The sequence below is a fragment of the Nannospalax galili genome, unplaced genomic scaffold (assembly GCF_000622305.1).
Source record: "Nannospalax galili isolate Female #2095 unplaced genomic scaffold, S.galili_v1.0 scaffold113, whole genome shotgun sequence".
NCBI lineage: Eukaryota > Metazoa > Chordata > Mammalia > Rodentia > Spalacidae > Nannospalax > Nannospalax galili.
The window spans coordinates 3,692,864-3,705,230 of NW_008335444.1; positions in this window are offsets into that span (position 1 = coordinate 3,692,864).

Here is a 12,367-nt window from a genome sequence, read left to right on the forward strand (position 1 = left end):
TTTTGGTCTTTTTGAGATAGGGTACCCCTGTAGCCCCAGCTGGACTGGAACTTGCTATGTAGATCAGGCTGGCCTTGAACTCACAGAACTCACAGAGATCTGCCTGCCTCTGCCTTCAGAGTCAATTCTATTATTCATAAAATAAACTTAAGTTGACAGGCCCATGATCTTGCCCCAGCTCACCTCCTGCCATAGCCCTCACCCCTCACCTTGCACTTTACTTTCAGCCATCCCAAAGCAGCTGCAGTGCTCTGAATGCATGGTCCAGGTCTCTGCTGGTGCTTCTTGATGCTCATGCAGGATGTCAGGAAGCAGCTTTCCTCAGTCTGCTCCCGCCCTCTCTAAACTGGAGCTCCTACAAAGACTCCCTGATCAGGCAAGACAGTTTTCTAGAAATTTTGCTACATGAACTTGGCTCACAACTTGAACTCTTAACTTTCACAAAACCTATCCAAAGCATGGGGCAGCACTCTTGTAATTCCAGTACTGGGGAGGGAGAAGCAGGAGTATCTGGAGTTCAGGATCAGCCTGGGCTGCACGGTGAGACCCTGTCTCAAAAACAAACAAACCAACCAACCCAAAACCCTGTAGTGGTGGTGTATGCCTGCTATCCTAGGACTTGGGAGACAGAGGCAGCAGCCTGCTGCAAGTTCAAGACCGGTCTCATCTAGTTCTACACGTTGAGACCCTGTCTCAAAAAACAAAGCATATCCCAAATCTATGCCATAGTTCTGAAAATAAAAAGGAGCCTTTCAAAAACTCCACCAGAGGGAGCCAAACTGAAAGAAACCATGTGGAGAGTCCAGAAGCACAGCTCAAATCTAGGGCATTGAGCCTATTATTCAAGGGCTCTTCAAAGCTACCTCAACAGTCCTTACTGCTTTGAAATATGGTCTCACTTTGTAGTTTAAGCTGGCCGTAAACTTATTATGTTAACCAGGCTGGACTCTGACTCAATATCCTCTGCCTTGGGTTCCTGAGTGCTGGGATTACAGGCATAAACCACCAAGCCCAGCACAATTTTTAAACTATCAAAGTATCAGATGTATTTTCCTCCTTCGTTAGCTATATTTAGTTACTTTTTGAATCTATAACAAAAGGTGCTCTAGGGCTATGGAAATTAAAAATCTTAAGATCCTGCCGAGCGTGGTGGTGCACACCTTTAATCCCAGCACTTGGGAGGCAGAGGCAGGCAGATTTCTGTGAGTTTAAGGCCGGCCTGGTCTACATAGTGAGTTCCAGGACAGCTGGGGCTACAGGGAGACCCTGTCTCAAAAAGACCAAAAAAAATAAATAAATAAAAAAATCTTAAGGTCCTAAGGTCAAAGGGAAAGTATTGAGACATGGTGGGAGCACCACAACTTCCAGAGGAGCCACAGCCAAGCCTTCTTACAGCTTCCTTGCCTATGAAACCCAGGACTGGATTTAAAGATCGTATTAGCAAGGACTGAGTCCCTTCCTGGTGTAAGATACACACATAACTGTATAACCCCATGGCCTTATGAGGTCAGTGCTGTTATGATGATTGGTGTTTTAGAGATGGGAGAAGCTGAGTTTCCAAATAAGTAACTTACCTAATATTCTATGACTATGAAGTTGCAGAGCCAAGTACACACCTCAGGACATTGAGCATCATCCCCTGTTCTCTGCATCCCTATCTGGAACAGCTGTTTTCCCAAAGACTTTTCCAGGATCTCAGGTTTCTGTGGCACGAGAGTTAAACTGATATATATATATATATATAAAGGTGTTTTTTAAAATTGTTAGATTTTGTATTTTTCTTCTATGTTCAAATGTAAGCTTGGACAACACTCTTAGAAATTGTCCCTATAATATGCCTATCCTTTTTGATGTGGTCTGATTGATGAAAATTTGGCTTGGTTTTTGTTTTTTGAGACCAGGCTGGCTGGAACTCAGGACAATTCTCCTGTTGTAGCTTTCCCAACATTGGGATTATGAATGTGCACCACCATACCTGCATTGATGAAGTCTTCATGAGATCAGTCAGGATCTCTCAATGAAATAATCTAACTTCATTTAGCAGCACTGCCAGTAATTTTAAGGAAGCAATTATGTTAAGTAGTAATCCTTTTTAATATAAGTAAAAGAACTCAGGGATTAGTAAATATTGCAGAATGTTCTTTTGGTCTTTGAATCATGCTGGATTCATTCCAGGGAAAATTAATAAGATTTTAAAACTACGGGTTGGCCCCAAAGCTTACTGAGTAGTGTGTTTTTTACCTAAGGGGACACTCTGAGCCTTCCATGAAGTTCATGTAGGAAGAAGAATTGGTGATTAGTTTTGGGTTTTTTTTTGGAGGGGAGGCGGTCTTTTGAGAAAGGGTCTCCCTGTAGCCCCAACTACCTGGAGCTCTCTATATAGACCAGGCTGGCCTTGATCTCACAAAGATCTGCATGCCTCTGCCTCCCAAGTGCTGAGGTTAAAGGCATGTGCCACCCTGCTTGGTGTGTGTGCATAATGGGGGGGGGGGTCACACATGTCACAGTGTATATGTGGAGAACAGAGGATGACTTTCTGGAGTCAGTTATCTCCTCCCCGCCTTTACTTGGGTTCCAGGGATCAAACTCAGTTCACTACCTTGTGCCACAAGCCTCTTTACCCAGTGAGCCATCTCACTGGCCCCAGAGCAATTGTTTTTAAGACCAGTTTGGCCTTTCAGTAGGTGTCTTTTTTTCCACTGTGCTTTGCTAACATGCCCAGGATAATTTCTTGATACTGTTGAAAATGTTGCTGACCCCTCCAATTAAATGTGCAACCACTTGCTCTAGTGGAAAGGGAAAGCACCTCAGGCCCCTTTTCTGGTCAACAGATGTAAAAGGAAGCATTAGTTGCACTCAATGTGGATATGAAATGTGTGCAAACCACTCAGCTGAGCCCCACATAGTTTGTAATCTTATTTCTTTTTTTTATAACGGTCCTCATGTATACTGTCTGAAACTGACTGGAACAGCATACATCTTACTGTTTATCATCATGGTTCAGACTATATTCACATAAGTATTTTCTCATGTAAAATTAAAAAAAAACATAAAAAGGACTTTGTCAATTCTTCCTCACATTTGTGGTTAAAAAAAGGACAGCTGCCAGCAACAAGCAACCTGATTGGAAGAACTGGACATCGTGCCAGCCTTTCTAGGGGAAAAGGGAATGTTTCTTCAGCCTCACAGTTTCATGAGTAATTCTGCAGACACCCACAAGCCTTTACCCATTTGCAGAAGGTTCATTTTTTAAAAAATCCAGACCATAGTCAGTTCTCTGACTCACCCAGAAAAGAAGAAATCCACCATGAGAAGAGTTTTGTTTTTTTCCTGACAGAACAGTCTGCAGCAGGACAGAGAGCTCCATGTTCTCTCTGCACTCCCATTTCCTCAGTTTCCTCCACACACAAAGATGAATGCAGGGGTATTTTCTGTCATCAGATGAGCAGCATTTTCTCAAGCCATGGTGTAGGTCTAGATGAACTGATGGGTTCTCTCAATTCCCATGAAGTTACCCAAAGAATCAGTCCATTCATTGTGTCCTCTTGTTCTCCCAGCTGTGTTTCTTAGAATGTGATTAATTAAGTACCACAAGCACTCATTGAGCTCGAGCAGTCACTCTGACAACAGTTTGCCTGAGCAGTTTGGATCATATTCCTGAGGGGAAAAAAAGAAAATAAATGTTTCGTTGATTAGTTGTTCTTCTTCCCAGGACTGGCTTTCACAAGGGGAGTATACACTCTTTCCCTGAAAATCCATTCCACTCTTTGAAAGTATAAATGAAGATTGTCCACGAAAACATGAGCTACAAGCTCCTAGAAGCTGTATTTAGAAGAAGAAAAAAAGGAGCAACTTATTCTAATAATATAATTTAACCCAATAAATCAGAAATATCATTTTAGTGAATAATCAACATAAAAATTATTGAAATAGGGTCTGGAGAGACGGCTTAACGGTTGGGAGCACTGACTGCTCTTGCAGAGAACCAGGGTTCGATTCCCAGCATCCACATGGCAGCTACGGACCGTCCTTGACTCCAATTCCAGGGGAATCCAAAGCACTCTTCTGACCTCTGCAGCATTGCATAACACAAGTGCACTCACATGCATGCAGGCAATACACTCATACACATTTAAAAAAAATAAATATTTTTAAAATTATCGAAATAGTTTACCTTCATATATATTTCACACTGACAGTATTTATAGGACTAACCACATTTTAAGTGCCCAGTGGCTATACTATTGAGTACAACAGGTTTGAAGAATCTCCTCCTCTTCCTCCTCCTCCATTGACCTTGTTGCATATGGAATAGGAGAGCCAGGTCTTGGGACATGGGTTCAAAATGTATACAGTTAATCATAAGACAACTGCGTTCCAATGGCAGGAAAAGGGACAGAATTCCACAGCTCCTGGTCTCTGTGCACTCCTTGGTCTCTCTCTTCCTTTGTCTGAGCTTTCACTGGTCTTGACTGATGGAGGTCTGTCTGCACTTTAAAGCAATCTCTGATATCATGAAGTTGGGGCCCACCCTCAACTGCTGGTTCCACAATAACCAGATCTCAGGTGCCTGACTGAGCTCAAGTGAATGTTGAGTTCAAAATCACTCCATTTCCAAAACAGGTATGGAGATAAAACCTGAAAGCCCAGGCTTAGGAGATGGAGGCAGAAGTATCAGAGTTCAAGGTCCCCCTTGGCTGTAGAGTGAATGTGAGGCCAGCTTGGGACACCTGAAACCCTGCTAGAAAGAAGCACTCCATTTCCTTTTTCTCAGCTTAAATCCTCTGCACTCTCTCTGTAATTAATCCAAAAGGCTCATACCAAAATATGGTGACAAATGACAGATTAGAATAAGAGTGAGGACAAAAGTATGAAAAGAATTATAGGGCCTCTGTCCAGCATTCATGATCCCCAAGCCAAAGAATGATTCTTCTGCACTGAGTTCAGGAAGAGGGCAGAAAGTGTCTGCTTAAAATTCTATATACCTGTAATCCCAGCACTGAAGAGGCAAAGACAGGAGGATTTCAAGTTTAAGGTTAGCCTGGGCTGCATAGTGAGTTCCAGACCACATTGGACTACAAAGTGAGACTCAATAAACATGTAAATATATAAATGTTAGAAATCATAGCACAGGGGCTGGAGAGATAGCTCAGTGGTTAAGAGCACTGGCTGCTCTTCCAGAGGACCTAGGTTCAATTCCCAGGACCCACATGGCAGATAAAAACCATTCATAACTCCAGTTCCAGGGGATTCGATGCCCTCTTCTGACTTCCATAAGCACTGCATGACACAGATGTACTTATGTACATGCAGGCAATATACTCATACACATAATAAAAATTTTAAAAATCATAGCATGTTTCTGAGTGCCAGACCAACTCTTCCTCTTTTCTCTCCTGCTCCTGTTTTAACTCAGTGTTGTTTCTGGGTAGTTACTAGCCTGGGCTTCCACCCAGATTATAAATGAACAAGAACCATTTACAGGGAAACAATTACTTCCCATACCCGCTAAGGAAATCCCCTGTTTGCAGCTAGGCTCTGGATGGAATTATTATCTACCCTCAGGGCTCTTCCCTCATTTTCTGCATTTCTACCTATTAAAGCTTCATTTACATATATTATGAATTCTACCTTACCCTCAGTGAGCCTGAATTTCATTAGCCTCCTTTCTTCCCATTTTCCTAAACCATTTAAATCTTTAGTAATCTGGTCCATTCCTGAAATGTAGAAACTGACACTCATCACAAGTTCATCTGTAAGCTTAGCTTCTTACCAGAGGACACAATGGACTGATTCTCCCTCTGTGTGAAAGGTGCCTAGTATGGGATGGCTCTGAGGGCACAGGGAGGAGGGGTCCTGCTTTTCTGAGTGTGGGGACCTGTCCCTCTCAGCTGCACTCACCATCTCTTTCTGCTCTGTGACTTAAGAGTTGTAGGGAGGAAGAGGATTTTCACATTCATAGTTTTCTCCTAAATCCATTCTTCTGCCATGCTATAAATGAGCCTCACTCTAACCAGAATTTCATTTCTGCTTCCGTTTCTAGGGAGGAGGAAGGTTTTCACTGAGAAATGAAATAGGTAGTGGTGTGGGGATTCCTTTCCTTCACTATACCTCCCACCTGCCCCAAGTGTTTCTCTTTCCCCCCTCCCTAACAAACATACTCCTGCTAATTTTGACTCGGTGAGGTTATCAGTAGTGGCTTGCTGCTGCCTTTGTACTTGGTGCCACAAGCTGAACATTTAACCCATGTTAAGTTTCAGCCACCTGTGTCTTGTTTGATCACAATGACACAGTCTGTTCAATGATAGAATGGCAAACCGGAATTTGAATCCAGGTCTTTTTTCTCCTCCTGGGTTTGTTCTCCAAATAAAGCCAAGTTTTGAGGAAACTCAGCAGACAACTGTACACAGTCATAAAAAAAAAAAAAAATAGAGCGGCATGGATGGAGCCACCAAGGCAAGAAGACCAGGAACCTGATTTGCACCAGAGGTAGAAAGGAGGCAAATACTATGTCTGACATTTTGAGGCTAGGTTCAGTATAGTTTGGCAATTGATTTTAGAGGTGGGGCTTGGAAAGTGGTAGGTGATTAGCTACTGACCCTTTAAGATCACTAAACAAGGGGTTAGAGAGATGTCTCAGCAGTTAAGAGCACATATTGCTTTTCTACCGGACCCCAGAGTTCAGTTCCCAACACTCACCTGGGTGGTTCACCCACTCCAGTTCCTGGGGTTCTGTTGCCCTCTTCTGGCCTCCTTGGACACTTGGGCTCATACGCACACACCCACGCACAGACACATACATAGGCACATAATTAAAAAATAACAAAATCTTAAAAAATAAGGTCACTGATCAAGTTATCAGGTGTCAAGAGGTGCAATCAAATCAGTGAAACCTTTTTGGTTTTGTTTCTTCACTAGCAAACTGAAATAATCTGCCCGGCACCTAAAATCAAGGCTCCTTGACTTGAATAGATGTTGCCTGCAATTGTTCCCATCAAGTAGACAGCATTAAGTTTTGTTCTCAAGTCTTGTGCCAAGCTTTGGGATGGTATAACATTGTTCAAGAGATGTGATCTGTGTGATACTGTGGAGACACTCATGCCAGAAGTACCTCGCTCCTCTTTCACAGTTGATGTTAAGTGAAGCTCTAGCCAGACATGGTGGCAGGAAGGGAGGATGGAGAATTCAAGGCCATCCCAGCTTATGCAGACCCTGTTTGAAAAAGAAAAGTGAAACCCTAAAGTACATTGCCTGGGTTTGGAGTCTCGCTTCACCACTTTCCTGCAAGGTTTTGAATAATCTGATTAAGTCCTCTTGACTTAATTTCCTCACCTACAAAAGTAAGATAATAGTGCCTACCCCACTGAGTGGTCATTATGAGGATTTAATGAAAAAACACATTTTTCTGACACACAACATGTAGCAATTAACATTTCCTATTTCTTAACTCTTTATAGTTTACCAAAATAGCTCACCGTTCATAATGAAATCAGCTCATCAGTCATTTTGACTGAGTGGGAACAAAGTTTGATCAGAAGAAGCTGGAGAGATGGGCATGGGCCCTGGTGCTGATAAGCCAAAATGACCTGGAGAGAAGGAAGGGGCTTGGGTTTGGACAATGACAGAAAAACACCAGCCTGGAGCAGTGGGCTGCACAGTAAGAGGGGAGGTAAGCCTAGAATGAGGAGGGTGCCAAGGCTTCCTGGCTCTGTAGGTGCTGAGTGTTCAATGCTCTGAGGAAACATACCACAGATCCAGGGGAGCCAGGGCCCCTTCTTTGGCCCTCCAATAGAACCAGGCAGTGGGAGTTCAATCTTTCCTGTTCTCGTTGATTAAAAAGCGAGTGAGAAAGAGCACCAGTGGCCACAAGGAGCAGAATAAAGAGCCATTGTGGGCAGCAGCTTGGGCAGTTCACCTTCTGTCATCCAACCCCACCAAAAGAGAAGAAGAAAAGTAACCCCAAGCCACAGCCTACTACTGCTGGTCCTCCCAAATAACTTATGTCTTCTGAGAGCAAGACTGTATGTCACAGACTTGGTCTATATGCACCTAGAAGGGGGCTTTCCCAGAGGGGTGCTGACCTAAGACCCCTTTGGATGACAAAAGAACAGAACACCTCTCAAGATAAGTATTTACATTTTGTCACAGTTAGAGAATCTAATATACCCCCTTGCTCCCTATTCCTAGAAACTTTAAAACTGTACTTCTAGAGCCGGGAGTGATGGCGCACACCTGTAGTCCCAGCACTTGGGAGGCAGAAGCAAGCAGATCTCTGTGAGTTCAAGGCCAGCCTGGTCTATATAGTGAGTTCCAGGACAGCTGGAGCCACAGGGAGACCCTGCTTCAAAAAGACAAACAAAACAAAACAAAACTGTACTTCTAGATTTTTGTTTGGGGTGTGTGTGTGTGTGTGTGTGTGTGTGTGTGTGGTCTTTTTGAGAGAGGGTCTCCCTGTAGCCTCATGCATATAGCTGGGTTGTTTGGTTTTTTTTTTTTAACTGATGTCCATGAAGAAATGTTCTGCTTCCTTAGATGTAGTTCTTCAACAGCTTGTTTAGCTGCCATGAATACCTGCTCCTATAATGTTCAGAATTAACAGTAAACATATAGAATCAAGTGTTCCATCTCCTATGGTATTATTTTCCTTAAAAGAAACTTTTTATTGCTGGCAAGATGGCTCACCAGGTAAAAGATATTTGTCATGTAAGCCTCGCAGCCTTGAGTTTGAACCCCAGAATCCATGTAAAAGTAGGAGAACGGACTCCCTAGAGTTATATTCTGACACACACACAAGAAGGCATGTGTACCCATGCACACAGGATGTACACACACAATAATATTTATTCATTCATTTATTTTTATTTTATGTGTATGAGTTTTTTGCTTGCATTTAAGCACACCCATGTCATGCAATACCTGAGGAGACCAGAAGAGGGCATCAGATTCCCCTGGAACTGGAATTACAGACAGTTGCTAGCCACCATGTGGGTGCTGGGACCAAACCCAGGTCCTCTACAAGAGCAGACAGTGCTCTTTACTGTTGATCATTTCTCCAGCCCCAATAATAATAATTTGAATAATTAAAAATATTTTTATTGCTGGGTGTGGTGGCGCACGCCTTTAATCCCAGCACTCAGGAGGCAGAGGCAGGTGGATCTCTGGGAGTTCAAGGCCAGCCTGGTCTACATAGCAAGTTCCAGGTCAGCTGCAGCTACAGGGAGACCCTGTCTCAAAAAGACAAAAAAAATTTTTTTTTATTAATTCTTTGAGAATTTCAGACAATGTATTTTGATCATACTCACTCTGCCCCTCCACAAACTCCTCCCAGGTCTACTCCCCTTTCCCTACCCTTTTGCCCTCCAATAGAATCAAGAAGTGTCCTCATTTGTCTTTTTAACTCATCAATTTGTGCTACCCATATCCGCTTGACTGTATGGCCATTCACTGGAGCATGGTTGACCAGGGGCCACACTTAAAGAAAACTAATTCTTTCTTTTCTGGAAGCTATCAGTTGCCCATAGCTCCTCAGCTAGGGTGGGACTTTGTGCCTACCTCCCCACTCCATGCTGAATTTCTCTGGCTTGAGCCTGCATAGGTTTGGTGCATGCTGCACAACCACTGTGACAGTTCATGTTTGCAACTGCCCTGTTGTGTCCAGAAAACACTTTCCTTGTAATCATCTGCCTCCTCTGGCTCTTACAATCTTTTTGTCCCCTTTTCTGAGATGATCCTGAGCTTTGGAAGGAGGCGCCATGATAAAGATGCCCCATTTAGGGCTGAGCACTCCACAGTCTCTTATTCTCTGCACCTTGACCAATTGTGGGTCTCTGTGTTAACTGTCATCTACTGCAAAAAGAAGCTTCTCTGATGAGGTTTGAGAGATGTACTAATGTATGACTATAATGATGAGTCATTAGTATTTATATTAGTCACTTGATAGAAACACTGACCAAAGCCATTTATAGAAAGAAGAGCTTATTAAGGTTCCAGGGAAATTACAGTCCATCATGGAGTAGAGGCATGGTGGCTGGAGATAGTTGGGGCAGGAGCAGAAAGCAGAGCACTCACATCTTCAAGCAGGCACAGGAAGCAAGAGACCAACTCAAGATCCAGCAAGGCTTAAGAACTCTCTAAGTGATGTGCTTTCTCCATTATGGCCACACCTTCTAAGACCTCCCAAAACAGTGCCACCAACTGGGGACAAAATGTCCAAACACGTGGAGCCTATCAGGGATAGTCTCATTCAAACCATCACAGTAGTTGGTTTAATACTGTGTCTATTTGGTAGAATAATAGTAGTAGTCTCCCCCATGGCCTGTGATCTGTTTAGCCCCAGGTTCTTGGCCCCAATAATGGTGCCAGACATGTATAGGTTCCATCTTGTGGAGTGGGCCTTAAATCCAATCAGAAAGTGGTTGAATACTCCCATGAGATTCATGCTACTACTGAATATGTCTTGCCAGGTTGGTCATTATTGTAGCTCACAGGGTTTGCAGCTGGCTAAGACTAATAATTACTTTTTTCCTCTGGTAGCTTACTAATACTTTCTAGCACTATGAAAGCTACCCAGTAGGGATGTAGCTTCCATGTCAGTACAAGCTTTATTTCTCCATGTTCTGTGATTCGAGTATGTGGCGTCTTCAGCAATAGGTTCTTACTATCAAGTTCTGAAGGATAACTAAGAACAATAGCAATAGCTTGTAATGTTTGGGAGCCTATGGGACCCCACTGGCCAGTAACTCCAAAAGTAATTTAAATTTTTTTAAACCCTTTTTCTTATGGACCTGGAGAGATGACTTAGCAATTAAGAGCACTAGCTGCTCTCACAGAGGGCCCAGGTTTGGTTCCCAGTGCCCCACACGGTGGCTAACAACCATCTGTAACTCCAGTTCCAGGGGATCTGATCCCTTTCTGGCCTCTATAGGCATTGCATACATGTGATTCACTTACATGCCCATATGTACATATAAACACACATTTTTCAAATATTATAGAGTTTAGATTCTCCTTCCTACCCTCTTTCTGAGGTAGATCTCACCATGTTTTCCAAGATGGCTTTGAACCCCTAGGCTCATGTAATCCTCCTGCTTCAGCCTCTTAAATAGCTAGGACTACAGGAGCGACAGCCTAGCTTCCCTTTAATGACCATAAATTCATGTTTAAAAAAAATAAATACAAGCCAGGAATGAGTCTCATGCCTGTAATCCCAGCATTCAGGAGACTGAGGCAGGAGGATCCCTGCCTAGAGAAGAAAGGAGAATGTCAGATGCACAGAGGAAGGATTCTATTCTGTCCTGTGCCAAAGCTGAGCACAGAGAGGTGGGTCTATGGGCAGATACTAAAGCCTACAGAATCCTGGCACCAGCTCTGTCTTTGGACACCTTAGGAAACCCCTCTGAAATCTGGATTCTGATGATTAAAGGCAGTCTCTGCTTGGACGGCTCTTGTGAGGACGAAATGAGTTCAGCACTGAAAGTAGAGCACCACTTGGTAGTCCAGAAAAGCTGCCAGTGCTTTACTGCCTCTGCAAAGCAGAGCGGAAGTTTGGGCTATTATTTTGTTAAGTGAAAAAAAACCACTAAATAAGCTTTAACCTATATCAGTCCTTTTCATTTATTAGAGAAATGATGCCTGTTATCTACTTAGAAAGGAATTCTAAATCCATTCTCTTAGAAGAAATGCAATCATTAGCATTGCAGCAGGTTTAAATTGTGTGCATAATAACCAGAGTCTACCCCCACTTTTTCAGGCCATCACTGCTCCCGTTGCCGTACATTCTTGCTCTCCCACAGTAGTATTAATAAGAACAGTCAACCAAAAAGCATCCAGTCAGCCTCATCTCTTTGCTTCTTTGCTTTATGGCCATGTCTGCTTTGATTATTTCTTTACTACTTCCACTGACTACAGTATTTTTTTAAATCTTTATATTATTGCTTTCATTTTATTAAAAGCTTAGAAAGTTGTCATCAAAATACTGAACTGATGACTATTCACTATTATTAGCCATTTTATTAAATTCACAGTTCATAATCACCATTTTACACTTTAGCTGCTAATTTTAGGTGAAATTGTGTGATGAAGTAGTATTTCTACATCACAGCATGACATTTTACTTTGTTGCTCTTTTAACCAAATAAAACATTGTCTTCCATTTTTCACAGAATTGGAAAAAACTATCCTAAGATTCATATGGAAGCACAAGAGACCCCGGATAGCCAAAACAACCCTGAGAACTAAGAGCAATGCTGGGGGGATTACTCTACCAGATTTTAAGCTCTACTACAGAGCTATAGTCATAAAAACAATATGGTACTGGCATAAAAATAGACCCATAGACCAATGGAACAAAACTGAAGACCCAAATATG